The sequence below is a fragment of the Hipposideros armiger genome, unplaced genomic scaffold (assembly GCF_001890085.2).
Source record: "Hipposideros armiger isolate ML-2016 unplaced genomic scaffold, ASM189008v1 scaffold_443, whole genome shotgun sequence".
NCBI lineage: Eukaryota > Metazoa > Chordata > Mammalia > Chiroptera > Hipposideridae > Hipposideros > Hipposideros armiger.
In genome coordinates this window covers 182686-201009 of record NW_017731793.1, presented here as the reverse complement: position 1 = coordinate 201009, position 18324 = coordinate 182686, and the positions used below count along the sequence as shown (strand labels likewise).

The 18324-nt window shown below is 53.4% G+C and overlaps 1 protein-coding gene across 2 annotated transcripts in view; it reads left to right on the top strand.

Annotated features, from left to right (window-relative positions):
* The first annotated feature begins 16840 nt into the window (after positions 1–16840).
* Positions 16841–18324, top strand: part of HIC2 (HIC ZBTB transcriptional repressor 2) — a 27334-nt gene continuing 25850 nt past the window's right edge. For both annotated transcript variants that reach the window (XR_002126548.1, XM_019665461.1), the window contains exon 1: positions 16841–17038. The gene's annotated coding sequence lies outside the window, so the exon portion shown is untranslated. The remainder of the gene's footprint in view (positions 17039–18324) is intronic.

Genomic DNA, 18324 nt, shown 5'->3' with positions numbered 1-18324 from the left:
GCGGGGGGCGCAGGCGGGGCGGGGGGCGGGCGCGCCCCCGTGGAGAGGGGCGTGGGCGAGCGCGCGTCCGGCCGACGTGGGACTGTGCGCGTGGGAGGGGCGCGCGTGTCCGCCGGGCCTGGGCGGGGCACAAGCGGGACCCCCGGCTGGCCCCTGGCAGCCCGGGCTTTGTGGTCCCGGTGCCCGGCGGGGCGCGGGCGCCTCGGGACCTCGGGCACAAAGCTCCTGGGGCCGCGCCAGGCTGGGACGCGGGTCTGCTGAGCGGGGGTCGGCGGGCGAGCGGGCGCCGGCTCTTTGTGCCTTTTCATTAGCAATCTAATCCGAACAGCGTCGGGCGAGCTGCGCTGCCTGACAGGCGGGCGGGCTCCCATTATGCAAACGGTCCTGCGCCAGCGGCCGCCCTCACTTGGGGATTTTGCTATTTACAGAACTGCGGCCCTGCACTGTCTGAGGTCCCCTTCCCTTGCTCTTTCCCCACAGGAAGACCGGCCTGGGCAGGGGCAGGCGTGGAGGGGCCGCTCCCAGAGCGCCAGGCCCTGCGGCTGGTGGGCTCGCTGCCCTGCCCCCAGACTTCTGTAGGCAGCCGCTTGGCAGGAAGAGAGATGGGCTTGGGGGAGGGGGTCGGCTGGCAGAAGGCGGGGACCGGCTGGCAGAGGGAGGGGGCTGAAGGGGCCCCAGCTTGTCACTTTCTGTTTATCTACCAAGATGGTTCATATTCACACAGGCCTAGCTGGTCGGGGGGAAGGTGGGGGATGCCTCTCCCTGGGGGGCAGTGACTTACGGAGAGAAGGGAACAAGGCCAGATAATACTCTCAGCGGCCCCACCCAGAACAGCGCTGGACTGCCTGGGGAAGGGGGCCCAGTGCTGATCGGGATGGTCTGGAATGGTTTTGAAGTTATTTATCCATGTCTTCTCCAATCCCCTCCACCTCCAGTGTCTTTTCTAGTAGGAGTTGCCAAGTACATCTGGAAAGCTAGGTTTACCCCCCCCTCCCCAAACAGCAGGAGGGGTGTAACTCAGGGAAGCCACCCCTCTGACATGTGGTGGGGGGGAGGGGCAGAGCCTTGCCCATAGGAATCCTGTGGCAGTGGGTTGTTGACTGATGTGGGGATTGCTGTGCCTCTTGTACAGGGGGGAGGGGGGAGCTGGCAGGTAGTGGAGGGGCCTCCAGAGGTTCTAGGCTGATCTTCGGGGCTCTTCTCCAGGGGCCCTGGATGGAGGCATAGAGTTGGGTCACCCAAACTAAGAATCTTTCTGGAGCTAGCATTTATTGCTTCCTGGCTTCTGGTTTTACTTCTTCCTTTCCATTCCCATCTGCTAATGTCTGGACTCCCTGGGTCTTTCAGCAGACATTTTCAGGAGCACAGGCCATGTGGCCGGTCTGTAGCACTGGCTCAAGGAGAGGGTGTATGCTCAGCAGAGCAGGGTTGTTGGCGTGGTCTGAAAAAAAGCAGATGGGCCGGCCTCAGGCTGGCCTCTGGAGACAAAGCTGTGTGGTGAGATTGCTGGTTTAGCGGGCTCTTAGCACTAGGATGGGTTGGAGGGGTGGATGGGAGGCTGATACTTGGGGGCTGAACTGAGTCCTTTGGCCCTGAATTAGGTCACCCTGCCTTCGAGTGAACCTTCGGTCCTGTGCAGTTGGGCTTATTAAAATGTTTATACCATGGGCAGGCTGTAGACTGGGCAGGCTAGGAGGAGACTGCCCACCTTGGGGGTCAGAGCTCCCAGGTTCTGTTTTCCTTTGACTCCCGGCTTTCTGCAAGCCAGTTTTGGGGTGTCGCCTAGTGCCTGTTGCCCGGCTTCTCTGGCCGTTCGACTAGAGTGCTGGTGTGTGCCCAGAATTTCTCCCTGCAGTGTTTTCCTGCCAGTTGTTGGGACTTGTAGATTAGTCATTCGGCTTTTACAAGCAATTCCTGAAAAGAAAATTCTCCCTCTGGTTGTTGGCTCTGGGTAGAGGAAGAAGCAGCCCGAGGGAGCCAGGCTTTTAATTAAAGCAAAACTGAAATGTTTGCTGTGATTGCTGGAAGTAGGAGGAGGAGGCACAGGTGGGGCAGAGGTGATGCGCCCTGTCCTGCTGCTTGGTACCTGCTCTGGGGACAGGTAGTCACGATCCTGTCCTCGCTCTCTGGTCTTGGCCAGCAGCCCAGCCTTCTCCACAAGCTGCAGTCCTGGATTAATCCTCACATAGTGTTTTCTTTCCATAGATCAGATTTCTCATTTTGTTAATAAGCACAGCCTCTGATCCACTTGAAGTCAGCTGTTGTGGACCTGGAGCAACAGGGTTTTGCATTATTGAGCTGACAGGCCTGCTGCCTTCCGGGAGTCCTTATTGTTTGCCAGGGTCAGATCTGGGGGGTGGGGGCAGTGCCTTTTAATTAGCAGCTAGCCCCCGGAGAAGTACTGGCTGGACAGCTCTGGAGAATCAGAGGAGTGAGGAAGGAATAAAGTTCAGTTTACCCAGGGGACCTGTGGCTCTGCCCTTTTGCTTGGCCTGTTGGCCTCTAGCAGTCAGCCCCACCCCATAGCTTGCTTGCCTTGCCCACTGGGGTTGAGGGCCACTGCCCCGGGGACAGGATCACTGGGAGGGTGGGGGCTGTTCTTTCTGGCTGCTCCTGCTTCCTGGGAGGGAGCTTTCACCTGACAAGTCAGGTTCTGCCCCTCCTGGTTCTTGGAATTTGGCTGAGGGACTCCTGGAGGCCAGTGAGAGGAGAAATGGACTTAGTCAAAAAGTCTGGAGGGTGACACTCGCTCTGCCATTTACTCTCCTCTGTGTGACCTTGGACAGTGATTGACTCTCTGAGCCTTAATGTCCCTGTTTCTAAAATGGGAACAGAACTTGAGTTTATATTCATGTATCGCTGCCTTCCAGAGTTTAGCCTGGGGAAGACAGACAAGTAAACAAATGATTGTAAGATGGGGCGATAAGAGCTGGCACAGTGACAAATGGAACGCATAGGGCACCACGGGGATAGTGGCTTTGAGGCATAGAGGGAGGGGCCGGCTCTGGGCTGGAGGAGAGCCATGGATGCCATGCTGAGTTTAGGTTGGCTGTAGGAGAGGGGTTTTAATGGGGAGAGCATTCAGTTTTAGTAAGGCAATGTGGCTGGAGAGACAGGAGAGAGGTGAAAAGAGCATGACCCTGCAGATACTGTTGTGAGAAGCACCCACTGCATTCCGGGCACCTGGGAGGGTTTTTCACAAGCTTTTTATTCATTCAACAAAATTTTCTGAGAACAAATGCAGTGCCCAGTCCCTATGGCTAGACTGATTGTGCTGGTCTGCCCTTTGGCACTTACTTGCCAACAAGTGATTGGTTGTGGGGCTAGAGGCACTCCAAGTTTTTTCTGAATTGCCCAATAGTCTCTCCCCTTACGGAGGGGTAAATGAGACTACGAGATTAAATAACTTTCTGGGGCTGCAAGTAACCAACTGGTCAGGCTGGGGCTGGAGGGTAAATGCCTTTGACTGCAGAGCCTGTGAGGAGGGCTCATGTAGTATGGAATCTGGAAACATCTGAGATCCCAGCAGGGAAGGGCAGGACAGAGAACCCCCTCCCCAAGATGGGCTCTGAACAAGCTGAGCCAGTTTGATTCTACCTGGCACCGCCAGGCTGTGCTTCCTGTTGGGAGGGGCCTTGCCCTAAGGGTTAGGGACCTGGACTGGGGGAGGGATCTGAGGGGGACTGCAGGCTCAGCCTCGAGCCCAGTTTGAGCTGGGAGTGGCAAAGCAAGAAAAGTGGGTGGGGGTTGGGACTGTGTGTGGGCCCCCAGTAAGTTTGATAAGGGAGAAAAAGCCTGGAGCTGACTCCACACTTCACCACAGGCCAGGAGGCAAGGGCCAGGGCACCTCCACCCAGCGGGGAGAATAACCTGAAGAAACTGCCTGGGACAATTGGGAAGGAGTTCAGAGCCCTTCCTTCTGACTGTTCAGTTTTCATGTTTTTCATGGTAATGCACTGTGTGGGTGAAGGGAAGGTGGGGAGTGTTGCCTTGGGGTTAGAGCAGGTCCTTCTGCCAGAAGGGATGGCCAGCTGCTGCTAGGCCATTAGGACCTTGCCTGCTGCTTGTGAGATGCGTAGAGCATTCCTGTTTGAGGGTAATGCACCTCTTTGAGCGTGTGGCATGTAGGTGAGAAGGGAGGGTGGGGTATGGAAAGGCAGGTGGCCTAGTCTTCCCATCCATCCCATGGCAATTTCAAGGGGGACTCCCAAGAAGCAGAGCTTGGGCTTGGCTAAGGGGCGCTTCTAGGATGGGGAGTTGGCCTGTTGTGGAGATAGAAGGGTTGCTGGCTCTGGCATGGGCGTGGCTGTTGTGCAAATAACTCCCATGTCTTCCAGGCTGCTGTTGAGGCCTCAGGCTGCTTTCCTGGCAGCACCTCTGGGTGGGTGGGTTTTCTCAGACTACTCCAGTGCCTTGAGAACAGCACCCGCGCGCACGCCCCCCCCCCCCCCCCCCCCGCAACACACACACACACACACACACACACACGTGGGTGGAGGTGCTGCTCCCATCACCACACTGGGATCTGAGTCCCCTGGTCTCTTCATCAGCCTGGTGGCAGTCTCTTTAAGGAGGAGACTGTCCTGTGGCCTTTGCAGTTCCTTGTGCTCTTTTGCAAGATAGTAAGGTCTTAGTGAATTGTTGTTCACAAAATGAATGAGAAAGAGTAGAGTTGATGGCTGGGGCCTGGGACCTCAGGGGCCTGTCCCTGCGTGGACACAGTGGAATTTTTCTTGGTGATGAGCATGGGCTACACATTGACCCACTGAGTGGGTGCCATTACTTGTGCTTCCTGGCTGAGGCCTCCCTGCTGGTGCTCTGGTTGTCAGCTCTGCATATCAGGATCACCTGGGAGCTGGTGGAGGCCAGCCCAGCCCAGCCCAGCCCATCCCATCTCATCTCATCTCTGGGGGTCGGCCCAGGCATGCATGTGTCCTATAAAGCTTTTGAAATGAATCCATTGTGCAGCCAAGTTTGAGAATCACTGCTTTAGCAGGTCATAAGCCTTTGTCGATAACAGAATCAAGCAAGTGGTGAGTCCAAATAGACCAGTGTGTGTGACCTGGGGTAGTCACAAACTACTTTACTCTGATAGCCTTATGGGATCAGGCTGTTTCTCTATTAGTTACCAGGGTCTTGGAGAAGCACTGGGCTTCATTATTTTCATGGCCTGTCTTACCTGGGTGGCAGTGGAAGGGACTCAGGACTTTTGTTCTTTCTTGACCTTCAGAGTCTGCCTGTCCTGGGTTTTGGTTGCATTCGTGAGCCCTGCTGGCCTGTGTGTGTCCTGGCAGGGCCTGGCAGTGACATTTGGTTTCCTTGTGGCTCCCTAAAACGCCCACTGTGGCCACAGCTGGGGACCCCGGGACCTGTGCCCCTTCTTTTTCTTTTTGACCTCAAGGTCCCTGGGAGAGAGAGAGAGAGAGAGAGGGAGAGAGGGAGAGAGGGAGAGGGAGAGAGGGAGAGAGAGAGAGAGAGAGAGATTGGTTCCTAAGGTTGGTTTCCTGGGCTGTTATCTGGGCAAGGTATGTGAGGGGGCCACTAAAAAGGGGCCAGGAGGCAGAGTGGGAGGGAGGCTGGGAAGGGCCCTGGAGGCAGAGCTTCAGGTAAGGCCTTCTTGCCCAGCCCCCTTTGCTGGAACAGAACAATGGGCTGTCCTGGGGTTTAGTTCACTATGGGCAGACAGGACACAAGACAGCCCCTGTCTGCTGCAGCTTACCATGTGAGGTGAGCAGCAAGGCCCTGGGGCATGGTGTGGTCTGCTGTGGTCCTGAATGGCGTCCTGGGTAAGAAGTACTGTCCTGTAGAGAAGGAAGAGCAGCCTGGGCTAGGGCAGTGAGGGATATGGGATCGAGAGTGGTCTTGGCTGGGTAGTGAGGAGGAAGGGAGTGGGGTGGGGTGTAGTCAGGACGTCCACCCTTGGCTCCTTTTCTGCTTGTACACATCTTGGTGGGTAGACCCAGGGGGCTGTATTGAGCGTATGTCTTTGGGCGTAGATTCCTGTCTCAGTGCTTTTGCCTCTTCACCCCATCCCTCCCCAGGACCTCATTGCCCTTCCCTTTGCTATAGGAGGCAGCTGATGGTTTCTGTCTGGCAGGTGCTAAAGGCAGCTTCGCTTGAAAACTGGGAGGAGGAGGATTTCTTGCAGAGTTCCTGGCAGACTACAAAGAAAGTAGTGGCAGAAGAGGGCCAGTGCTCACTTTTGGAATTCTTACCCCATGCTAGGCCTTGTGGGAGGCATTTTACATCATAATGTAATCCTCAGAACGTACCTGTGTGGTCCCAATCATTTTCTTAACCCCCACTGTATAAGTGGCTCAGAGAGGTTAAGTAATTAGTCTCGAGTTGCACAACTAGGAAGTGGATAGAGAAGTTCTAAGGGTGTGAGAAACAACCACACGTGTGTGGAAGCCTTGAATACGTATGTGTATGTTCTTTTCTCTGGGCAGTGCCTGGGCCAGAGGACAGCCCAGGTTTTCATTTTGAGTGTGATGGTGGGATGGTGCCTTGAGCTGGAGGTGGAGGGTGGTCCTTTTTGTAAGCTGGGGAAGGACCACTACAAGTCTGCTGAGCAGGTGCCCTCCCCCTTCTCCCAAGACCTAGGGGGCAGAGAGGACTCTCTGGGCCATCCTTATCCTTCTAGTCACAACTCCTTCCCTTCTGGCATGTTGGAATCCCCTGCCCTATGGAAACTCACTCCAGGAGAGCCATGTGGGAGACAGACTGAGTGTCCTGGGGACTTGGAGCTGGGCTCCTTTTCTTCTCATGGGATTCTCTGTGTGGGCAAATGAGAGGTGCTCAGGCACTCAGGTGGCAGTACAGAGGATGCATGCAGGGTGGCCTCTCTTGGCAGTGGAAGGCTATCTCTTGGTAGATGGGCCCAGGGGGTCTGGGAGATCCTGGCAATCAGGGGATGGGCCAACCCACAGCCTCCTGAGGTGCCCTGGGCCACCACCAGCAGGTGCCTTTCTCACCTGCCGTGAGGCTTCAGGCGTGGGTGGGCTTGGGTTGTCCTTTGGTCCTGGTAGGTCACCCTGAGCCCCAGAGGGGTGCAGGCCTAGGGGAGAGGATTGTTTCCAAAGTCCCACATTCCATGCATGTGTTGACGCTGATAAGGGCAGCCAGGCTGGCTTAGCCGCTTTGGGGAGGAGGGGACTTTGACTTCATACCCCCAGCAGACAGCATGCACATCCTGCTTCCTGCAGCACCCCTCCCCCACAGACCACCTCTGCCTCCAGAGCACCCAGCTCAAGTCAGTCCCACAGGGCCCGGCTTGCCTCCAGAAGCATTACCAGCTCTGAGCTAACAGGCCTTTGGGGCCCTTAATAGTTGGTACCAGCTCTGCCTCTAAGAATATTTGCAGATGCCATTTGAAATGGCACTTTCTTTTATTTGTTTGAAATTTGTTCTCAGGTTTGGCAGAAGGCCCCTTACCCAGGATTTCACCATTTGGTGACCAACTGTAGTTTTGTACAGAGGACCCTGGTGTCAAGGCTGTTTCCTCCAGACCCCTCCACGCCTCATTTTTCTTGCATGTAAAATGGGTTGGGTAGAAATATTTCAAGTAATGGTTGTCAGCTGTTCTCAGTGTTTTGCATACCCCTGGGGGTCCCTAAGACCCTTTTCTTAAAACTTAAAAGTTACTGGCCTTTGTCCCATGTCGACACTTGCACCAATGGTACAAAGCCATGGTGGGTGGCCCTTGCGGTGGTGCATACCGCTGTACCCCACCTACCCACCCACTGCCCATCAGTGCTCTGGTCTGGGACTGCCAGTCTTACTCCTGCGTCATGGGGAGGCAGTACAGATGATTGAGTAGTGAATTTTGGAGCACACATCTCTAAGTATTGCATGTGACAAAATGGGGGTGTACATGAAGCTCTCCTGCCGCAGACTGAAGTATGACAGTTGTCTCCTGGAAAAGCACTCACATTTGTTTGGGCTGTGTGCTTACCTAGCTGCTTTTCGTCACACATTATTTTTACCTGAATAAACGGCTGACAGACAAGGTGTGGTTATTCAGACTCAGAATTTGTCAGACATTTTCTTAAACATGCCACTTTTAGGAAAACAACTGACAATATTTGTTGCCCTTGAAAGTGCTGTCAGAGGAAAATGAGAATTTTGGAAAACTTGTATCTATCACCTGGAGCCTGACTTAAAGACTTCTATAAAATTAGTGGTAATCTTAACACATGGATTTTTTTTTTTTTTTGGTGTTGTGTAATGAAATGTGACAACATTTGGGAAGATCTGATTAATTCAGTGAGCCAGTATTTTCCAAATGACCAGGGCTTAATGTTACAAAATCCTGAGTGGATATGAGTTTAGGGTAGACCAATGGATTTTTATGTAACGAGATATGAATAAGTCACTGATGTAATTTCAGATTCTACATTGCAACTTTTAAGAAACGAACCACTTGTCAAGTTTCTTGTGTGTAGTATCAATGAAGAATAGCCACAATTATCTGAAAGGGCTATTAAAATACTCCCTTCTATCTGTGTAAGGTCAAATTTCTTCATAGATTTTAATCAAAACCACATATTCTAACAGACTGAATGCGGAAGCAGATACGGGAACCCAGCTATTTCCATTAAGGCAGACGTTAAAGAGATTTGCAAGAATGTAAAATAGTGTCACTCTTCTCACTAATATTTTTTGTTTGGAATAGTTTATTTTAAATTTATGTTAACATAAGTGAGTTTATTATTTTTATTTTAGGTCAATTAAATTTTTTTAATTACCAGTTTTTCTAATACAGTAACTAGAATAGTAAATAGAATAACACACAGTAACACCTACTATAGTAACATATAGGCCCATAAAAGTTCTTTGGGAGTCTTGACTAATTTTTTAAAAAGGAAACAGTTTTGGGACTGCTGACAAGGGAGGGCTCTGGGCCCTCCCTTGTCTCCTTTATCATTTCCCCCTCTTCACCTCAACCTTATCTTTTCTCGTGTATTATTTCATTCTGTCTCTTCCCAACACTGCTTCGTCCTGACCAGCATTTGCTCACCTAATAAACATTTATAAGGGCCTGCTGCATGCCAGGTGCAGCTGTGGCTGCCTGGCTAGTGGGACACAGGGTCTCTAACCTTGAGAGACTGGTTGAGAGGGCAGGGTGGGTTGGAGGGCACAGACAGAATGGGAGGTGCACAGTGGAAAAGCTGCTGGCATTCATGCTGACATTGGCTGGGGAGGGGGAAATGCAGGGCCAGCTTGGAAGACGAGGGGGTATTCAGGCATGACTAGAAGAGGTGCAGCCGAGAGATGGGCCAGGGCCCCTCTGGGAAGCACTGTGCAGGCCAGGCCAGAGTGTGGACTTTATTCAGGTATCAGGAATCCATTGAAAGCCTTAAGCAGGGGAGTGACTTGATGAGATCAGTGTTTGAGAAAGATAACTCAGGGTTGATTGAACTCCAAATTGGAGGGGCTGCAAAGGGGAGACGTGTGCTAGACTTTGATATCTTCACTTGGAATGGCTTTAACTCTGCCCTTCTTCCCCTACAGTCCTTGGAAAGAGTCCTGGGATTTCCCTTCTTTTGGGTGAGGCATTCCCGCCCTCCCCAAGTATGGAGGCCCTGCCTTGGCTTCTGTTGCTTTCTTTTCATTAGGACAGTGATATTTTCTGGGCATCTCCTGTGGGACTGACCCTCCCAAGCCTTTGTTCACACATTGTTGCTATATTCTCCCAGCTGTGTGGCGCTGCTGGTTTGTGGGGTGCCTGAGTCAGGTGATGTGAGGGGATGCTCAACACACAGCTTTAGCCCCTGGGCTCCTCCCTGGATCTAGAGCAGCGGTTCTCAACCTGTGGGTCGCGACCCCTTTGGGGGTCGAATGACCCTTTCACAGGGGTCGCCAGGTACTCGTATGTGGGCGTATCTGCATGTGGGCCTGGAGACGGATAGAGGAGCGGTGTCTTGGTTCCTAAGACCATCGAAAATATGTGTTTTCCGATGGTCTTAGGTGACCCCTGTGAAAGGTTGAGAACCGCTGATCTAGAGGGTCTCGTGTCCCTCTCCCTTTCTTGTGGGACTTCTGCACAGAGCATGCTAACTTCCTCAGTAGATTTTGAGATTGTGCTCCAGGTTATTTACAGAAGTGTTAACCAGAGGTTGTAAATTACATGCACACACATATAGGCATAATGCTGTGGAAACACACACCTTGGCTCCCCCATCCCATGTAAGTAACAGCCTCCCAGCCCTAGATGCTCATCTGTGCTCATCCCTGCCTCTCCAGTTTCCGGTTAAGCATTCCCTAGCTTTTCTTTGTTGTTCCTGCACTTGCCTGGATCCTTGAATGGTGGGTGGCTAGTTTTGGTCATTTGCTCTTTGCGGGCACGGAACTGGGTGGTAATCTCTATTTTGAGATTTACTGAAGTGCTGTGTCATGTTACTGGGATTCCTGTGTTCCTGTCTCCCATTTGGAGTGTTCCAAGGTGGCGCTGTTCCACACTTCATCACACTGCTGGCATGAAAGGGGCGTCTGGGTTGTTTTCAGAGTTTTGGGGTTTTTTGGTTTTGCCTCTTCAGTAGCCCAGTTTTCACAACCCCCTAGCTCTACTTCTCCAGGCAGAGAAGTGCCTTGTTTACTTTGTTTTCTGTCTCTAGATCCAGTTCCTTAATGCTAAACAATTCTTCCAACATCGCCGAGACTTCATGTTAAGAGTGCAGCCCTGTGAGCATTTTTTTTTCCAAGTCTGAGTGAGCCCTCTGTCCAATCCCTTTCTGAGCTCTTAACCTCTCCTCTGTTAGACCCTTCAAGTACCTGCTGGACAGGTGAGACCTCTTCTGCCAACTGCTGTATCTGGAGGCTTTTTAGGCACAGTGCCACAGATTGTAATGTTTTCCATAGCAGTTAGCTAATTTAAAAAATCCTGGTGGATGCCCAAGGTGTTTCTGTTTTTATCCCCTTTTGGATTAAAACAACCTGATTTTTTTTTTTTTAAGATTTTATTGGGGAATTGGGGAAGGGGAACAGCCAAGTTGTTGTCCTTTAATGTTAGTTGTGGAGGGTGTAGCTCCAAGTCCAGTCGGCATCTGCCACCATTTGGCAGCTGGCGGCCGCTCACCTCAAGGTGCCGTGTTCAATCTTAATTGCGGGTGGGCATAGCCCACCATCCCATGGGGGAGTCGAACCGGAAACCTTGTTGCTAAGCGCGCACGCTCTAACCACTGAGCCCCCCACCCCCACCCCTGTCGGCAACTCGGCAGCTCAGCTCAAGGTGCTGTGTTCAGTCTTAGTTGCAGGTGGGCATAGCCCATCGTCTCATGCGGGAGTCGAACTGGCAACCTTGTTAAGAGCACATGCGCTCACCAGCTGAGCCATCCTGCCATCTGTTGGCAGCTCAGCAGTAGCTCAGCTCGGGTGCAGCTCCCCGGCCCATGTGGGAATTGAACTGGCTACCCTGTTGCTCAGAGCTCATGCACTTAACCAACTGAGCCACTCGGCCAGCCCCAACAGCCTGATTTTGATCTTTGGCTTTCGCTCCTTAAACCCTTTGTTTGAGGCTCTGGGGGTTTGGGGATTGATCATCCACACGGGAGCAAAGGGGCTTTTCTTTCTTCTGCCCAGCAGCGTCCTTTGACCCCAGTCTCTGAGGGTCTTGTCCATTTTCTTAATGTCCTCCTCCCTTTAATGTGACCAGTTGGCTGCACTTGGGACCTGCTCAGGCTTAGCCTGCTGTGCCCCAAGTTTCCTCTTCTCTCCTGGTCTTGCTTCTAGGATCTGAAGAGCCCTTCCTTCGTTTTAGAAGTATCATCTAGACAGTAGGACTATTAAAAAAGTTATTGGGTTGTTTCCTTTGGATGGCAGACACTGGTCTGCTCCTAATAAGAGATTTTTTTTTTTTTAAGATTTTTATTGGGGTATTGGGGGGAAGGGAACAGTGCTGGGGAATTGGGGGAAGGGGAACAGACAAGTTGCTGTCATTTTGGTTCTTCAGTCTAGTTGTGGAGGACGTTGCTTCACTGGCCCAAGTTGGCACCATCATTGCACTCTTCCCGGGCGAGGCAGATCAGTCGCCGGCTTCTGGACGGCCGCTCACGGCGGCTGCTGGCCGCTCACGCTGGCTGCTGGCTACACACGGTAGCCCATGGCAACCCACTGCAGCAGGGGCTGCAGCCTACGCCGTCGCCGGCGACTCACGGCAGCCCAGCTCCAGGTTCAGCTGTTGTTCAGCATCTTAGCTGTGGAGGGCAGTGTCACTGGCCCTCATATGTGGGATCCGAACCGGGGCCCTCTGGCGTCCCAAGCCAGCTCCCAACCATCGTGCCACTCGGCCGGCCCTCCTAATAAGAGATTTTAAGGTGGTCTCTAGGTTTCCTGTGGGTGGGTTCCTGGCTGGTCCCTCTTCTAAGACGGACATTCCATCCTGGATGTGGCCACCTCCCTCCTGTCTTGTCAAGGCTCTGCTTCTTGTCTTGTGATTGTTGTTATTATTTGGGGGCTCGGGGAGGTTATTGCCTGACTCTGGTCTACTTGCTAATCAGGACCGAGACTGGACCGTGCTTTCCCACCTGAATGTTTCTGTGTACTGTATCGAGTCCCATAAGAAGTGTGCACAGTCATAAGTGACAGCTCCAAGGATTCTTCTCAGGTGGACATGCTTGTGTAACTAACATCTAGACTGAGAAGCTCCTCGTATGTCCTTTGAGTCACCCCGTCTCTCCCCCCCAACCATCTTCCCTCACCCCTAGTCCCTGGATTCTTGCTTTCCAACTTGAACTTACATGAATGGAATCATACTGCATAGTCTCTTAGATCTGGCTTCTTTGGTCATTGTATGCTTGAGAGACTCACCTAGGTATATGTAATTCAGCCATGTGTCATTGCTAATAATCAACTGTTTTTGACCTATAAAAAGCAAATTCATAAGGTTCAACCTACACATTCAGTCTTGTTCACTGCTGGGTAGGTGATAGTCCCTACACCTTCAGCTGCCGCTCCTGAAGGAGCATGGTTGCCATGCAAGTGCTTGGCTGGGTGGGTTTCCGGTGGCGTGCACCTTGGAGTGCGCTTTGTGGCCCACAAGGTTTGCATGCTTTCAACCTAGGTCTTATTTTTAAATGTGACCTTTCTATTTCCTCCCCGGGAGCTAATTCTTTTCGTCTTTGTCCAGCTAATTAAAACCCATCATTACTGTCTGGCATTATTTTGTTTTTTCTGATTCTCCTTTAGCATGCATCTCAGTCTTATCCCAGCCAGGAGGGTCATGCTGTGGGGCAAGGCAGGGGTTCCTTAATGCCAGCCTGCCTCAGTTTTTACCAGCCCATGACAATGATGTGGGTGAGGGTTGACAGTCACCCTTTCTTGAAAAGGACTCCTGCACATTGAGAGGTGGTTCTTCCTGCTTTTAGAATCTTTAGTTGGCATAAGAAATTGTTAGCTACTAGGATTTTTTTTGATATTGTGAAGTTGGAGACTCTCTTCCCAGATCCTTGGGCTGGGCAGCTGCAGCTCTGACTCAGCTGTGACTCTTATCTCCCCCTGGGGCTCAGTTATCTCATCTGAAGGCTGTCCTGGGCAGGTGAGATGATCGAGATAGTCCCTTCCAGGGGGCCAGACCAAGCTTCCCCAGTGCCCTTTTAGCTCCATGTGTGTGGAATTTCCACCTATTTAACTGCTCTGCCATCCCTGCTTGTTCTTCATCCCTTCCTTCAGTCCTCTGCCTGCTACCCACACCCAGAACCCCCTGCCCACCATCCAGGCTCCAGGATGCCTGGGGTAACCAGGCTCGGCCTCACTGTCTCGCATTCCAGGCCCGCTGATTTTATTAATTACTCTCTGGGCTTGTTTATGCGGGAAACATGTATTCCATTCTGGGGCTGTCTCCTTCCTCTTGAGACCCATCGGCTGAGCATTTACTGCTTGCAGAGTGTTGGGCTTTCTGGGCAGTAGTAGAAGGCTTATAACCCATCTCACTGCTTCCCAGACTCAAATGTGTGTGCAAGTCCCTTGGGGTTAAAATGTGGGTTCTGGTTTTTTCAAGAGATCCTGGGTGCTGCTGCTGGTTGTTGGACCAAGTCCTGTGAAGAGCAAGACAAGTAGGAAGTGGACTGGGGGCACAGGAACCAGCACACCGGGCCTGTCTGCCTCCTGGCTGAAGTGGCTTCTGGATTTTCGCTTGTTGCCAGCCTATAGAGTGAGCTGATTTCTCCTGCTCTGCTGTCTGATTGGCAGACTCACCCTGCCAGCCTCCCACAGGCTCTGCCATCTGTAGGCTCCTGTTCTGTCACTGCTAGTGAGCCTTTTACCTACAGCTCAGGCCCCCCCACAGTGGGCAGTGCAATGTGGGGAACAGAGTCTGGAGGAGAACATAGTTTTTATAATAATCGTAATCATAATCTGAAATTATTATTTCCCTTTGAGCAGTGCTCACCTGCCTCTCCCCAGTAGCACTCATGATCTTGGCCCAACTCAGAACTCTTGGCCAGACTGTGTCAGGCCTGGGGCGCTCCTGGCAGGACTCTGCCCTTCATCTTTCCTGGTGCCAGCTAGCCAGTTGTGCCAGCATCAGCAGGGGAAATCCAGCTGCAGGTCTCCCAGGTCGTCCTGGCCTCGTTTCTCCTCTTTGGCTCCAAAGCCAGGAGTGACGGGAGGGTTGCAGGCCTGGTGGGAGGAGGAGAGGACCCAAGGCTACCCTGGAGAAGCGAGGTTTGAGGGTCACGGAGCCTGGTGTGGGGCAGTGTGGAGCCTCCTGCCAGGCTTGCCTGCAAAACAGCACTTTTCCTGCCTTTGTCTCCTGGTGGTGAGGTACCCACAAGCTTCTCCACCCCTCAGATGGGAGTGGAATAGATGGGAAGGTGGTCGGGGCCCAGGAAGGACTTGGCCCAGCATGGGCAGCACAGGGTCTTCAGTGGGAGGGGTGGGGGATGGATTTTCAGGACAGACTCAAGTCGAGTTGGGGTGGATGCCACCTCTCTGGTCAGGGTGAGCTGGTGGGTGAACAACAGGGCTGACACGAGGGGTAGAGAGGAAAGCCAGACCATGGACCCCACCACCACGTCACCAACGTGCTGAGTGGAACCTGAGTGTTTATTTCATAGAAGCTATGTCAGAGGGAGGTCTGGTCTCCTGGCATTCGCGGAGCCTGTTGCTTTCCAGGAGGATGGTCTGGGAGAAGAGCCAGGAGCTGCTGGCCGGCATCCAAATCTGGGCCAGATTACACGGCTGGGCTTGCCCAGAGCTCTGAGTCCCACCCACCACCAGCCCATGCCTGGAGGGACAGGCCAGAGAGGTCACGGAGGCCAGGGGTGTTCCCAGAGGAGCAGCTGGAGCCCCAAGTAGGCTACATGACAGGCCCCACCTTGTGACTTCAGTCCAGAAGCTCCTTACCGCCCTAGGGTGGTGGAGGGGCTGCGCTGATCCTGCACCCTAGACAAGGACACAGTCTAGGTGAGGTGGGTGGTGGGGGAGGGGAGAGTGAGGGTGGAGGTGTGACCAAGGCCCTCTGTGGCTCCATGTGGAGGGCAGCACTGCTGTGAGTAGCACCCCTGCGCCTGCCTGGGGGAAGGAGCACAGGGTATCTTTTCCCGGGGATAGGGAAAGTCTGGCAGCAGCTCTGGAGTCATGCTTTGCGTCCTCACTGCCACCTGTTTGCTCTTATAACTTTGGAGTTGCTTACCACCCAGAACCTTGTCTTAACTGTCCCTGGAGGTGGAGGTAACTAACGCCTTGGAGTCTTCTCCATATGCAGGCTTCCCTCTCACAGGGCAGACTGACACAGGGCGAGGTGTGGCCTAAGCAGTAGCAAAGGAGAGAGGCTCCTGGCCTTGTTGGGATGGGAAAGGCTTCACAAAGGAACCCTCGGTTAAGTAGAGAAGAGGCCATAGGGATGGGATGAGCGGGCTTGTGGGTGTGCAGGCTTGCTGGGTGGGTAGGGGCTGGGCCTTAGGCTCTTCTGGATCCTGGGCTGCTTGTACCCTCTAGGCATTATTCACTCTGCCCTCCTGTAGATACAGAGAAGCCAGGCCTTCAGGGCAGAGCCAGTGCTGCACCTCTTGGGGCCACATCTGGAGTACCAGGCGACCACAGTGGGAATTGACTGGGGCAAGGGCCAATCCTGACTTGGGACTCAGGCTTGGAGGCAGTGGCCAGCATATCTGGGGGCCTCTGACACAGCCTAATGTGCTTAAACCCTGGGGATATGGAACCTGCCACCCAGCACTACCCCCTCACCATGGCATTCCTGTGCCTACCTGGCAGCGTAGCTCTGGGTGGGTAATGAGCAGTGTCCCCCACTCTCAGCTGGATGATTCATGTGTCACTCTGTTACTGGTGACTAGGTGTTCCTTGACCAGGAGGTGGTTAAGGTAGAGGAACAGTCTCATGTTGGGTGCCTTAGGGTAGGTTGGGCAGGAGTTTCTCCTGGTCCCCCAGGATAGCTCCAGGCCTCTTGAGGAAAGGCCTCCAGGGAGGGAGGTGGGGGGCCCTGCATCCTGGCTGGGTGTGGGCTGGGGCATGTTTGCTAAACTCAGGCAGGTTTTTAATCAAAGTGGCTGTGGTTGCCTCTGTGAGGGTTCGTTCCTGCCTGGAGAAGTTCAGGCATTGAGTAAAGGGACAGCATTCTCGTTGGGGGGCACCACTCATGAGGGTCAGGAGTCCAGCTGTGAATCCACACCCTGAGTGTGACCCTCACTGGAGGGGCTAGAGGTGGGCATGGGATGTGCTCTTTTGTCCCCAGGGCTGTCAGCCTGGTCTCCAGAGGGCACCCCTTGGGGGCTAAATGACTGGAGCAGTTCTGAGTGCCCGGGCTTCCTGAAGCCCTGGGCCTGGGCATAGTGGGTGTCCAGGCTGAGTTGGGGCAGCTCCTGTCAGAATGGGGTACAGGGTGAGGGGAGCTGGAGTTAAGTCATTTTTGGCTTTCTGCTTAAGCTTGGATCACTTTCATCTTAAAACCTCCTCTCATGGCCTTCGAAAGGTGCAAGGCCAGAGCACGCTGTCCTGCTTTTTGTGGGGAGCTAGGAGGAGAAGCCTCGAGGTGGCCCTATTCGAGCCTCATGAGTTCCTGCGGCCATGTGGACTGCCTAAGGTGGGTGGGGCCTTGCCTTGCTTGCCCCTGGGATTGTGGACAGGTGGGGGCCCCCATGGGGTGTTGTTCCATGGGTCAGGAGGTAATGGGCCCCACCTCTACCATCCTTGTTGGCCTTTTGGCTGGTGTGTGTTTGTGGGGTGGGGTGGGACCAGGGATCAAGGCTGCCTGGGGAATGTAGGGGCAGACCTGAGGGGTGTCCTTGGCTTGGGGCTTCTACTGCTTGCTGGAGACACACGAGGGCTGCCCATACAGGGAAGAGCCAGGAGGGACAGGGTCCTTCCGCCATGGTCACTCTGCCCTCATGAGCCACTTACAGTGTGCCCATGGGCTCATGAGGCTGAACTGGTACCGTGGGTGGGCTGGAAACCAGCAGTGGGGAGGGGATCACACCCATGACCACAGATAACATGTCCCTCCACACTTCCGGCCTCTGACCTTCCTGCCTCATGGGGAGGTGAGAGGTGAGCAGTTGGGGTGGGTGCTGGGGCAGAGGCTGTATAGGCAAAGATGAGAGTGGGGAGATTACAGAGCACACAGGCTCCTGGGGGCAGGAAGGTCAGCAGGGCGAGTGCAGTTGGCATAGGGCAGTACCCAGTAAATGTTAGCTGGTGTTAAGACAGCCATGTTCTGTCAAAGCCTCTGTTCTTTCTCTACTTTTGTTTGGAGTTAATTTTCCCCCCATTTGAGGTAAAATTTACATACAATAAGGTACCCAAATTTCAAGTGACCCCTTGGGTTTTGACCAGTGAGTGCATTCACCTTACCCCAGACCTCTAAGAAGATACAAAGCCGATCTCACCCCAGAAAGTTTCTCATGCCCCTTCCCAGACAATGCTCACTTCACCTTCCACAGTCTGCTCATAGATTAGTTCTAGAACTTGATAAATGTGTAATTCCACCCCCCAGAAATAACCTCATTTAGTAATTGGGTGTATGTGCCCCAAGGTTTTTCTTTCCACAGGATGACTGCCTCGTGGGGCCTTCCATTCTGTTGATGAGGGTGAATAGGAAAGGAGTAGCAGAGGGGGTGTGGGGATCTGTGGCCAGCTCCCTCTGGCTCAGCTAGAAGGGCCTAGCCTTCCCTTGGGCGGATGTGTGCTGCCGGTGGCATCTGGGCCCTGGGCCTCCTGCGCGCACGCGTGTCTCTGCCGTGGGCCTGCCGTGTGTGTGTGTGTCTGTCTCTGTGTGTATGTCTGTCTGTCTCTGCCCTCGGCCTGCCGTGTGTGTGTGTGTGTGTGTGTGTGTGTGTGTGTGTGTGTGTGTGTGTGTGTGTGTGTGTGTGT